Source organism: Mytilus trossulus, chromosome 12, assembly GCF_036588685.1.
Source record: "Mytilus trossulus isolate FHL-02 chromosome 12, PNRI_Mtr1.1.1.hap1, whole genome shotgun sequence".
Classification (NCBI taxonomy): Eukaryota; Metazoa; Mollusca; class Bivalvia; order Mytilida; family Mytilidae; genus Mytilus; species Mytilus trossulus.
Window position 1 is genome coordinate 9913637 of NC_086384.1, and position 15077 is coordinate 9928713.

Consider the following 15077-nt stretch of genomic DNA (forward strand, 5'->3'; position numbering starts at 1 on the left):
CAAGCTACAGATTTATTAAATTATTAGAGCTTTATTTATCACATGGAGTAAACAGAAACAGCCACACACACGGCATACCAACCCTCGCTTCAGTTTTTAAAATACCGTATTTTGTCCTATTAGATTCGAAATAATTCATGGAAGTCATAGATATTTGGAAATTTACACAGGAAATGAGGATTGTGTCAAAGCGATAACAAACCGACCATAGATCAGACAACAGCCAAAGGCCACCAATGGGTCTTCAATGTAGTGAGAAACTCCCGCAACCGGAGGCGTCCTTCAGCTAGCCCTTTAAAAAATATGTATACAAGTATAGTGATAATGGACGTCATACTAAACTCCGAATTATACACAAGAAACTAAAATTAAAAATCATACAAGACTAAAAAAGCCCAGAGGCTGCTAACTTGGGATTGGGGCAAAATTGCGGCGGGGTTACACTTGTTTATGAGATCGCAAACCTCCACCAAAAAGACGCATAACAATACTCACATCAAGACTCAGTTCAATAGAAATCCGAGTCCGATGTCAAAAGATGTTACAAAAGGAAATAAATAAAATGACATGAGAATGATAGTTAGAAATAAAAACCCTTATTTTTTTCTTTATATGCGTTCGATTTAGCAAAATAAAATCGAGCCTCTTTCAGTTGTCCAAAGATCCACAAAGCTGTTGCTAAACAATGGTAGGCTTCTCCGACAGCACATCCATGTTCTTCAAGATGTGTTCTAGATACGGATAACCGAAGGTCATCAATTGCTTGCATACACTGAAAATCTTCCTGTAATCGATATAAACAGAGAAACCTTAGAAAATGAATGTATACTCTCGAAGGTATGTAAGCTATTGTTGTAGCCTGCACATCTAATTCTGGGGGAATAACTCGAGAATTATAATAAAAAGTTATCTCATTTACGACATGGTGCTTATTAACATGTCTCCTTTTCCATATCTTCTGTCGTATTCCTTCTTTATCGATCGTAGAAATATTAGTGGAATTTAACGTACATATTTCGTTGAATAGTTTACCATTGGTGCATTCCTTCAAAGCATCTATAATACTTAAATTACGAGGTCCAATTTGTCAGCCGTCATCACGTAAAAACGACGAATCACAGAATTCAACTTTATATATAACTTATATAGTACAAAGGTGTAGATTAAAAATTACACCACTCCAGGCCCTTTTGTTTTCCACGTAATTAATATTGCCAATAATTAAGAAGTTCCGGGTCGAGTCCGATACCGATAACAATAGTATATTCACCTGTTACCTATTACCTTATCTGTACGTTCTGCATTTGACAGGCGCACCACCAAACGGTGTATTCAGGATTAATATGCTATATACACGGGTCATTATCACAGGGTTGACACTACTAAATTGTCAAATTGTTACCTATTGTAGTATTTTAATCAGTAGGACTTTCTAAAATACAATACGAATACTAAAAATCTGGACTAAAAATAAGGCGTATAGGTACAGTTTTATTTTTTTTAGTTGGCATGACGTAAAACAGCGAAACAAAGAATTCAACTTTATTTATAACCAATTTAGGACAATGCTGTTGACCCCATTCCAGGACCTATTGTTTTCCAAATAATAAATATTACCAATAATTGATAAGTTCCATTTCGACGGATTCAAACAGAAAGATTTGAAAGCAGAGAAAACTGTGTATCTTATAATCGGCATGACTTTATCAGACGACAATACTAATACTTAAATAAGGCTTGCGCATAGTTATATACTTTAATTCAGTCACGGACCCGTGAAATCACGGGTGTGTTCTAGTGGAATATAAGTTTAAGAGACGTTCTGTACTGGCCAAAACAATAGTAATATGTTGCTAAATACATCCAACTGGCAACTGAATATGTATGAAGTCCCATAAAAAGGTATGGCAAAAATTGCTTCAATAGTTTATATGCATATCTGTTGGAAACTTTTTTGTGACTATCCATACTTTTACCTATAAGCTGAGAAAACCAACAAAAGACAATAAATGGCAAGAATCCATTGAGTCTTATATTCAAAATTCTCTTGATAAATACTTTTCCCATTTTTAATGGTTCGGACGGGGTTCTTAGTTACAAAACATTCCTGTTACCCTGAGATATGACCGTGAATACATAAGAATAATTGCATTTAATGTCCAACAAACAACTTCTGTATCAGACATCTTTGGTGCAAGAGGGATGCTGCTGAAGAAGTTTGAAATCAAATTACAATTTCTAAAGCTCATTATTCCGTTCGAATACAATTCATTCAGAAATATTAAAAAATCGCGATGTTGTTGTCTGTTAAATCTACAATCAAACAAATTGTTCTCGATTATAAAATAATGAGGAAGGTAATTGTAGTAAACGTAGTATATGAGTCGCTTTAAACATTTCATAAAACATGGCAATATATTTTCTGGTCGCCATATCGATGGCTCAGATCCCTCAGAAACCCAAAACAGTACGGTTTTCAAGAATTACGAACATAGTAATCCATTAAATTTCTCATTTTTATCAATGACTTGCTTCAACATAAGTTTTAAAAGAGCATAACACAAAAATTGAGTATGTGTAAACGAAAATATCAGATGTTTTTCAGCGACGGAAAAAGACATTCTCCATTCTAAATTTTCATTTGGCGAATCCTTAGAACCTATTGGTACTAATAAAGTACCATAACTCCATATATTTGACACCAATTTCGGGGAAGGCCAATAACGTTCTCTTTTAATCCATGGCTGTGCGTGTGGAAAAAAAACTGGACATCGCAGACAAACAGTGATATCAAGAAATCCTTCTGCTTCGTTCATGTCTGATGCACATGGTCCATGAAAGGTCACAGGCCTAGAAAGGCCGACGATCGGAACAATCAAATGTCGTATACGTCTACTTTCAAACCGCAATTCCTGTCCATATGGAGTAGAAAGCCAATTCACTAGTGCATCATAATGACAGCTGTTCCCTTTTAATTGAGTAAAGCAAGGTTTACAGTCGTCAGTATCCATCACAAAATTATTCGGAATAAGAAACGAATCGTCTGTTCTTTTTTCACTCACATTCACCAATCTAAATAGACACATTACGTCTATATCACTGTTAATTCTAAGCCTTCTGCCTTGCTTTCACTAGTCACTATTGAAAAGTGTTTCTTTTCTGTGAAATATTCTACTGTCGCATAGAATTATCGTCTTGCTTTTACAACTTCCTCTGATCCTATTGTCTCACACAAACAATGGTAAAGTCGTCTGCAAATGTTTTTGTCAGTTTCCATCTGTTAAAATAAGTAAAGTTACTAATAATATGTGAACCACTGCAATTAAATTATTTTAATCATTGATTATTATCTGTAATGCCAAATTATCATTGCAATATGAATCAAAGGATAATGAAATTTATATAGTGATGTACACAGGGTGTTTATAAAAACAAAAGTATTTGTTGTGAGTCGGATCTATGGAACAACATATGTATTGGAAGAAGAGTCGTATTTATGGAACAACACATTGTATTGGATGAAGAGTCGGATCTATGGAACAACACATTGTATTGGATGAATTGGGATTAAACATTATTGATCCTCTCATCTTGAATTCTTTTGTAAACCCTATCATTTTTTTACATTACTTACCCGAAACATTTAAAACAGAAACGTGCACTAACTTTGTACATGCATTGCAATGAATAAAGGTTTCTAATTAAGAAAATAAAACACTACTCACTTTGACCCTGCTGTGGCTAGTTATTAAATTGACATGGTACTCGAAAACTATTAAATATTTTTTTATAAAAATAACAACTATTGTAAATTCTGGAACTTTTTAATCAACACTTTAAAATGTTAAAGATGATGAGAATATTTTACATCGTGATATGAGTGACACTTTTTAAACAAAGGAAAAGTAATTGTATGTGTGCTGATGTTTAAGAAACTGCATTCCTCTGTAGCACGAATTATTTTTATGCACATTATTGCTTATCCCGGCTGACCGGGCCGCTTGAACTTTTGACGCTCACAGCAATCACTTTTTCATTGGGGCGTCAGATATTTTGTTTTGTGACGTCAAAATTTTATGGGACCCTGTGTGATATTCAGTAATGGCGGACAAATAGTGATAAGGTGGATTGTTTTATTTGTAGCACGAATTATCGTTTATGTTTAAAGTTAAAACACACACAAAATGATCTCATTGATTTGTACAACTTGAATTGTTTGTGTGGTATTCATATCTTGCCTAAAAAAATACTGTTGATTTAAACCAACACAAATATTCAGTATTCCAGTTATTGTTACAATTTTATATTAAGGTAGATTCATGGTATACCGCCATCTTGGATTGGACAATCACAGTACAAAATCGGTCTATTTATTTGCCGAAATCTGCAAATTTGGAGACAGATTTGCCATATAATGGTTAGACTGCTTATTTATATGAAGAAAACTTTTTTAAAATGAGCTCTTTTAAGAATATATTCTTCTGACTTTTTAGTCTCGTTCAGTCTTGTTGAAATCTCGTTCTTGAAATATTTCCAAAACATGTGATACAAGTGGAAACTTTCAATGAATTTTAAAAATATTATAATCAAACATAACTCTGTGAAAAAATTGAGTATTTACAATGAACGGTTTTTGAGTAATCCAGTTTTCAAATTTTTCGACCAATCAAGAAAATGGATTAGGGATACTAAAATGATTTTACAAGTTGCATGTACATCTGACATCATTTTGGTCTTTTCAAATTTCTGAGATATGTATGTTTTCATATGATTGCATGTTTTGGCGTTAATATTGAGTGACTGATAAGGTTTTTGCATTATTCTAATAACAGTTGTTGGCATGACACGGGTTATGTTCTTCTCATATATGTTATGATGGTATGACACTAAACCCCTAACTGGAAGGATTGTGCCTGATGTTCATATGATGAAATCATAATCTTTCAGTCAGTTTAATTGAAGTCTGGAGCTGGCATGTCAGTTAACTGCTAGTAGTCTGTTGTTATTTATGTATTATTGTCATTTTGTTTATTTTCTTTGGTTACATCTTCTGACAACAGACTCGGACTTCTCTGGAACTGAATTTTAATGTGCGTATTGTTATGCGTTTACTTTTCTACATTGGTTAGAGGTATAGGGGGAAGGTTGAGATCTCACAAACATGTTTAAATCCGCCGCATTTTTGTGCCTGTCCCAAGTCAGGAGCATCTGGTCTTTCTTAGTCTTGTATTATTTTAATTTTAGTTTCTTGTGTAAAATTTGGAAATTAGTATGGCGTTCATTATCACTGGACTAGTATATATTTGTTTAGGGGCCAGCTGAAGGACGCCTCCGAGTGCGGAAATTTCTCGCTACATTGAAGACCTGTTGATGACCTTCTGCTGTTGTTTTTTTTATTTGGTCGGGTTGTTGGTTCTTTGACACATTCCCCATTTCCATTCTCAATTTCATTTTAATCATTTATAACAAAAAAGCTGAAATAATATGCACTTTGTTCTTAAAACTGAGAAAAATCACAAAAATAGAAAATTGATAGCATGGTAAATTTTACACAAAAAAGCGTCAAAATATGATAAAAATTTCTTATATTAACACCTACCTATGTTTTTTTAGTAAAATTTATTCAGATTGGTCCATTTCATCTTTATAGAAAGTATGAAAAAAAGTTTAATTGGGGAATTGTGATTTTTTTCTCGATAATAGCCCAAAAATAGGTAAAAGTCGAGGGAAAATAGGAAAATCATCAAAATTGGGCATTTTCAAAGGGCCGTAGCAAAAAAAGTAGTGCACCACCATATTATTTTTTCTTCACCAATTATTTTGTTACAGACTTTTAAACCCAAAAATCAGGTTAAGAAAAAAAGTTTAATTCTAGAAATTTTTAGCTCCTCAGAGGTGAACATCCTTTATACAAAATTTATACTGGTCTAATAGGGAAACTTTCAATTCTGAGCAAGAATACAAGTTCGGTGACACCACGTTTTCTTTATTTTTTTCTTAAAACATATTATGAAACCTATCTTCTCACAATTTATTTCAAAATTTTATCTCATATGTGTTTTTTCATGAACAAACTAACCTAATTTAGGCAATTTCTACGACTCATAGCTTGAAAAACAGCACGGTGACCCATGCTTTTATTACATTTTTGAAAAAAGTATGCTAAAATCTTCCTTTTGGCAAATTACAAGAAAATTCTGTCTCAAAAAATATGTACTTATGATCTACCTTAAATGGTAACTTAATCATTTATTTGCTATTTATGTTTTATCATTCATATATCTGACATTACTAGGGTTTCATCTTTGTGTTCAAATGTTAGATAACATTAAAATACACCTTTATTTAATGTTTGCATCAAAGACATATATAATTTGCAACAAAAGATGACGATAAATTGTTTTTCTTAAGATATTTAAATCCATCTGTAAATGCAGCGTCACTTATAGCAGTGTACAATTTTTTAAATGTAAATTAAAAACAAATATTGACAGCCGATCATTGTTCATCTTGTTTTAAAATCAAACAGATATGACTGAGTTGCCATCCTCAATAAAAAAAAACAGGCACAATTTGTATTTGCAATAAGAATCACACAGAATTAATATTTGCTAAATAAAGGCAACAGTAGTATACCGCTGTTCAAAACTCATAAATCCATGGACAAAAAACAAAATCGGGGCAACAAACCAAAACCGAGGGAAACGCATTAAATATAAGAGGAGAACAACGACACAACACCGAAACGCAACAGCACACAGAAACGGACCAAGCAACAGACAATACACCACGAGAATAACAAATATAACATCAAAACCAAATACATGAATATGGGATAGACAAGTACCGTGCCACGTCTTATCTCAAAAATAAAAGAAAACAGAAACGACTCAACGTTAAAATGCAACACACACACAGAAACGAACAATATTATAACAATGGCCATCTTCCTGACTTGGTACAGGACACTTTTAAAGGGGAATAAAAGTGGTGGGTTGAACCTGGTTTTAAGGCATGCCAAACCTCGCACTTTAATGGCACAGTTAAATATAACATTGAAATGAAAACAAAATATTACAGGACTACAATACAAATAAAAAGCAGAACATATTAGACAAAGAAAAGCATGATTAATAGATAACAAAAAGCATCAGGTTTAAAATTCAATACGCCAAAAACGCGTCTAGTCCACACGAGACTCACCAGTGACGAAAAAAATACAAAATTGTACAGCACTGAAGATCAAAAGTTGAAAAGGTTTTGCCAAATACGGCATTGTTTGTATGCCCAGGATAAGAACATTTACATCCTCGTGTTATATCATAATGCATACTTGATGAAAGAATATGCATCTTGCGCTGTGCATTTTATATTACACGTTTATTGATTTTGACATTTTGTATTAATTCGCTTGGTGGGTGCTGCGTGCCTATCAGGAGTCGCTTACCTTATAGAGGCACCCGGTCTTAGTAAGGGATGATATAAATAAAAAGAGTAGAAATCTCAAATAGACTCCAGAAGACCAGAACATCTTTTCACCAATTAAATAAAATATAACAATCTGGTAACATAAGTGAGAAAATATAAATAAATATCAAACAGAGAAATGTGATCTTTATCTTGCTGTATGATCCGGAATGCAGGAGAATAACACAGAAAGACAGCACGAGACTCTTTGGATTTCACACCTAATTGTGTCAGGAAATTTTTTAAAAGTATCCAATACAGATCTGTACGACAGAACAGGACAAACGATCTTATAACCACCTTAAAACAACGGATATTAACACGACTGATGTATCCATATTTTGACTATTTTATTTATTGTGTCTGTTTAGTTAACGCATCAATGTAAATATAACGGAATATGATAATAGTTATCAAAAGTACCAGGATTATAATTTTATACGCCAGACGCGCGTTAAAGAACGTCTTAAAAGACCAAAACATGATGGAGAAGGATAAGACTGTCATCAAAGTGAGTGGGTTCGCGTTATAAAACTTTTTGCCATGTGATTATGGACTTTCCGAATTGATTTCCTCTAAGTTCAGTATTTTTGTGATTTCACTTTTTACACCTTAAGAATACACCAGGATAACATCAACAAAGAAGCTCTGAAAAAAAGTAAAATCACAAACATACTGAACTTAGGAGAATATGGCCACCATCGGAAGGCTAAAAAACAGAGAACGTCTTAAAAGACCAAAACATGATGGAGAAGGACAATTGACCGTGAATTTAAAACATGGAAAAGACCTGGGATGAAATGAAAGACAGTGGTGAAACCTGGTATTAGCCTTATATGTCAGCTGGTATGAGGAAGATTAGTTCGTACAATAGTTCAGCCTTATATGTCAGCTGGCGTGAGGAAGATTAGTTCGTACAATAGGTCAACCTTATATGTCAGCTGGCATGAGGAAGATTATTTCGTACAATAGGTCAGCCCTATATGTCAGCTGGCATGAGGAAGATTAGTTCGTACAATAGGTCAGCCTTATATGTCAGCTGGCATGAGGAAGATTAGTTCATACAATAGGTCTGCCTTATATGTCAGCTGACATGAGGAAGATTAGTTCGTACAATAGTTCAGCCATATATGTCAGCTGGCATGAGGAAGATAAGTCCGTACAATAGGTCAGCCTTATATGTCAGCTGGCATGAAGAAGATTAGTTCGTACAATAGGTCAGCCTTATATGTCAGCTGGCATGAAGAAGATTAGTTCGTACAATAGGTCAGCCTTATATATCAGCTGGCATGAGGTAGATTAGTTCGTACAATAGGTCAGCCTTATATGTCAGCTGGCATGAAGAAGATTAGTTCGGACAATAGGTTTAAGGAAAATTCTTCGTCTGAACGGTTGGAATAATAACCGATGTTTTAACCAGTTTACCATCTTGGTATTTTGATATTAAAAGATAGCAAATGTTTTGTTATAAAGTCATCATCATCATCATCAAACAGTCAACCAGTTTTCAAAAAGTAAAATTACTAAAATTCGAAAAAAGTCTTACTTGATGGTCCTTAATCAAATTGCAAAATCAAAAGCTCAAACACATCACACGAATAGATAACAACTGTCTGACTTGGAACAGGCATTTTTTCATGTAGAATATTGTGGATTGAACCTGGTTTTATAGCTAGCTAAACCTTTTACTTGTATGAGAGTCGCAAATCATTATATTTATGTACAATGATGTGAGAACAAAATATATAGACATAATAGGTAAAATGTCAAAAATAGCAGTCAACATTGTGTTGTAGTCTCAATCACTATAAAATAAACAAATACATATCAAAAAAGCACAGATACGGAATATTTATCGACAAGGTCTTGGAATCTTCCGATGAACATTTTTAGAAAAAAAGACATGACTTCTTTGACAGACCTATGGTTCATCAGTTTTCTGCTCAAACACTGGTGAAGTTTAACATAGCCCATGAATACCGAATGCTTGTCTGTTCCCTTTTATGAAAAGTCCATATGTTTAATTAATGATCTGATACACATGCAAAACTTAACTATAAATAATTGCATAAAATTTGTTTGCACAAAACAAATTATGAGTTTACTTAAAATAAATTCATTAGGCATAATGCAATAATTCAAAAACTGGAAGGGTATCTACAATAGATATTTTTAGTCCAAAATTTAAATCAACTTTTCACTGAATTTTCAATTTATAATATATTTACACAAAACTGATGATAAGTAGGATGCTAAGAGTACTGTAAAGATAATCTCGGTATGAAGGACATCCCTTTAATTCTGCCTCGTTTTGTTATATCAATTGCGGAAAAGTAAACTAGTACGGTTTATATTGGCGTTGGCTTCCTTAAAGTAAAATAACTTATGTAAGATTCATCTTTCATGCATAAAAAGTTATCATGTTCAATGTTTTATTTAACTATTACTTAGCTATTGTCTTGACGTTATTTGCTATCGTAAGATCTTCTTACCATATTTTTAATTTCATGACAACAAAAGATTTCATGTAGATTAATCACGTTCGCGGATGCGTTTGGGGAAAACCTCCATTAAACTACTTCACTAATAGGTTTTTGTCATGAAAGTCACTAGTTTTGTTTGATTTATTCACATTTTTAAAAACAAACACTCACTTTCATTATTGAAATTATCACTGTACGTGTTTACATAATAAGCACACACAGCATAGTAAAATATAAAAGGCCTCGAAATGGCAAATTTTAAAACATCAAACGGATAAGTTAGCGTCATAATTCACACAAAATAATGAACGAAAACAAATATGTAACACCGCCAGAAACAGTAACCAGTAAATAACTGGCCCCTAACTAGAATACCATCGATGTTTTTTTAATGAACTCAATGTTTAAAGTACTGCCGTCCTCGTCAAAACAGCATACAGGACTTCTATACTTCTTTTTTGCTTTTCTTTTAACTTGTGTCTCAAACGTTTTGCTTAGTAGAAAAATTTATACACGAAAAAACGTTATTTATTATACAGGGTTCTAGGCAATCCTGAGATTTGATAAATAATTGGTTTGTTACACCAATTCAATAGTATTATAATGGCTTTAAAAAAACTACAAGCATTTCCTCTGAAATATTTTCTTTTGACCCTAAGATTTATAGTTTAACGCATACAAGTTATTATGATATATTGTAATTTGCTTAAAGTACTTTTAAACTTGACAAAATTCTACAATCAAGACTTTTTTAGTCTGTTAAACAAATAAAGAGACAGTACAGAATTAAAATGTTATTGGATACCACTAAATATTTCTAGTTTGTCTCTCGTTCTTTGTGAATACAATACGAAACATGCATGCACTTAAAGTCATAATAATTACATTAGATGTAAGTTTCATTATAATTCGTTGTTCTGATTCGCTAACTGCACATCACATGTTATTCCGTAAACAATTGCATTGGACAATAAAATTTATCATGCATGATGACACGAGGTCCCACAATAAAGTGCACAGGTGAATTAAATAAAACTGGATAAAAATCGTGTTTACATGATCCTAGCTAAAAAATGTAATTATAAGTATTGAATGCTTCTTTTTGTAACTTTAAAGGGATGTAAAAGCGTTGACCGTGCGTACATTTTTAGAATGGAGCGCTTCCGCGCTTCATACAAAATGTACTTCGGTCAACGCTTTTACACCCCAATAAATTTACAAAAAGAAGCAATCAATTCTTAACTAAACTTCAAATTTAAAAAAGATATATATGCATATGTTTTTTTTTAACTAAACGGTTAGTTCTTATTATAAAACGTATGTACATACACTTCATTGTACTCTTTCTCAAGAAATTCTATACTTTGTCCAAATTAAGAAAAAAACACTTATTTTAATGGTTTCCTTCCAAATCTCGAAATTTAAACAGCAATACATGTTGCGTGCGCTAACTTTATACATGCATTGCAATGAACAAAGGTTTTCAAGTAAGGAAATAAAACACTACTCACTTTTATCATTCTGTGTCTAGTTAACAATTGACATAAAAGAATAAAATATCTGATAAAAATACGTAAAAAGAAAGGAATTTCGAAATATTTTAAAATAGAGTTAGCTGAAGGGTGAATCCTTTTGTTTTTTTATGTAACCCGATCGACAATGACAGATAAAATAATATTATTGCTTTTCTTCCGTTTCTCTTTCCTTCTTCTAATTTTGTCACCCGATCGACAAGGTCGGGTGACATATTGATTTTCCTGTTTCTTTTTCCCTTTTCTTATTATTATTATTTCCACCCACAAAATGTAATTTTGTCCGGGACTTTTCTCAGCGACAATGGAACCTATCGCATTGATTGTTCACTAAAACAAGGACATTTTTTCTTTCTTTATTCTTTATTCTCATCAGCATATACATAGGTGCTTTAGAGTTGCAATGTAACTTTATAACTTAAACATGGCTATCGTAACCATGGAACATTTCAAAATGTGAATAAAAAACATAATTGCAATTTCCATTATTTTTTTTATTATAACACTTAACCGGAAGAAACTTTATGGGAATGTTCACTAGCATACTTAGTTGTGTTGACCATATTTAGAAATTTCAAAATGGCTGATATCAACATGAAAACTGCAGAAACATTTACCATTAGACCCTAAGGGAAATTTTTAAATAGCATATACTGACTAAAAATAAGAGGTCACATTTCGTGATTCTTTCATGGTATATTCCTGGTCAAGAGTAAATGTGGAATTTGTCTTCAAAATTTTGAAATCGGTCACTGAACCATATATGTATGGGAACAACAAAAATTTCCTAAAAAAGAAATGCTCCAAACTTGATAACACTTTACAGAAATATTAACTGGGATGTGCTATTTGTCTTTGAAATTTCCAAAATGGCCGCTTTTGCCATGGGAACAGGTAAAATGTAATTTATTACAAAATGCTCCATTCTTTTTAAAAACATACAGAAAGATGCATTGCTATGTATATATATGTGTATTCGCTTTTTAAATTTGTTTGAATGGCTGCTACTTAGTGGCATGGAAATTGAGTGTGTGATATCCGCTATTGCTTGAAGGGCAAAATTTACTTGATATTATTCATCCACCTTTTTTGTCCGGAGCGTTCTTATTGAACTGAAGGACCAATATTAATCAAACTTAAGCATAATGGTTATCACCATTTGTGAATTTGAAATCCTACATTGGCAACCAAAAAATGCTGCTTTTACCAGGGAAACTGAAAACATATATAAAAACTTTTGATACAAAGTAAATGTCCATATTATACAAGTGTTTGTCGTTTGATCATCAATGGAACTACACCAAAATTTTCAAAATACTGTAAACTTCACGAAACTACACAGTAACAATGATCGGCTCTTGTAGAATTTCAAAATGGCTGCGGTTACTATGGAAACAATGCAAAAATGGTCAAAATGCTCCAAAATCTTTAAGAAGCAATTCCTCTCTTAAAATGGTAGATAAAATCTAGTGAAACTTGTATGTCTCTGTTATCATGGAAACCACTTTCAAAAGGCTCCGAACTTAATGAAACCTTTTATGATTTAATTGGCAAGTATAGAAGAGACTTTGGACTTCAAAATTTCAAAATGTCTACCGCTGCCATGGAAATTTGAAAATGACAAAAATTTGAAAATGCTCCAAACTAAATGAAACTAAATATGGGTGTTTAATGTAATGGAAATTTACAAAAGGATTTAGCAAATGTAGCAATGCACATAATGTGGATTAAAATTATCGAAATAGCTGCCACTAAGTGGAAATGGTGGAAGGGTGACATCCGCGAATGCTTGCTATGACAAATATAGTTTCAATTACCTTTCATATGCAATGTCAACCAAGTCTTCCGCGCTGTTAGAAAGACACTTTTTATTCTTTAATAAAAGGAAACAACTTTTGAATACGAGTTGGAAATTGTTTTATAACATGGCGTTTTTCTCTATACTTTGCGATGGTACACGAAGAACTATGAGATGATCTTTACAAAAAAACAACTGTTAAGAATTCTGGGTCACTTAATGTGTAGGATAAGTCAGGAAGATGGCAATTGTTATATTATTGTTCGTTTCTGTGTGTGTTGCATTTTAACGTTGTTTAACGTCGTTTGTGTTTTCTCTTATTTTTGAGATATTCAGATAAGACGTGGCACGGTACTTGTCTATCTCAAATTCATGTATATGGTTTTGATGTTATATTTGTTATTCTCGTGGTGTTTTGTCTGTTGCTTGGTCCGTTTCTGTGTGTGTTGCGTTTCGGTGTTGTGTCGTTCTCCTCTTATATTTAATGCGTTTCCCTCGGTTTTAGTTTGTTACCCCGATTTTGTTTTTTGTCCATGGATTGATGAGTTTTGAACAGCGGTATACTACTGTTGCCTTTATTTGACAATTTCGAAAACCAGTGCCCACCAACAATTTCTAAAAAAAATTACATGCCTTTGAAATATCATTATCATTTTGTTTATTTTTTATGTTACCTGTTCTTACATCAGACACCGAATTCTCTTATACTGAGCTCGAGGTTTCGGTGTGTATCGCTGTGTTTTTGTTTATTCACATTATCTAGAGATATAGGAGATGGTTGAGATCTCACAAAGCATGTTTTTCCCGTTGAATAATTGCGCCTGTCACAATTCATGAACCTCTAGCCTTTGTTAATGTTGTATGTTGGGTTCTTTTTTTTTTTCATTTGTTTGAATGTTTGTAGTTTGCGTTCATTTCGCCGAACTTATATACATTCTTATTAAGGGACCAGCTGAATTCCTCTACCGGTGCGGTATTTTCCCGCTGTATTGAAGATCCATTGAACGTATCTTTTTCCCGAATTTGACATGCGGATTTAGGCTCGAAACCGGGTTTTTACTAACATGAGCAATGAAAACGACGATGCCCGTGACATGTGACGCGGGATCAGCTTAACCTACCGGATCAGCTAAAATCACCCCAGGTTTTGACGGAGTTTGTGTTGCTTATTCTTTATTTTTCTATTTTGTCTTTATCTGTAAGCCTTCTCTTTTTAGTCTTTACGTTGACAACCGTGTATTCGACTAATGAGTTAAAATGTCATTTTGATATCTTTCGCCTCTCTTACAGTGTTCTGTAGATATACAGTTAACATCTTGAAATAAACTAATCCGTTCTTTATTTAAATTAAATGTGAATCTTTGTGCGTATCGTTTGTACCTACAATAACTGTATTTTGTGCTGTCAACTGCTATTTGTTAGTTAACAATATATCAGTTTTAAAGTCATATTAAAAGAGTGACTGGCGAAAAATAATGTTTATTCAATTATTGAACCAATACATGTATATATCATAAACTTGGTCTCTTGTGCACAATTTTATTATTGTTACACATCCATATCGTATAATCGTCAAAAAAATATCTCAATCTGTTATCATTGTGCAAATATGGCAGCTAATTATGAAATGACGTTTTTTAATCTATAGTTTACTGATAGTCACTTTTGGAAACAATAAACAAAGAAGCATGGATATTGAGCACGTGTATAACATGTGCAATAGGATTATAGTTTATTTCAATGACAAATCTATGGGTATTGCGATCACCGGATTTGTACGTAAACGGTCACACCGAT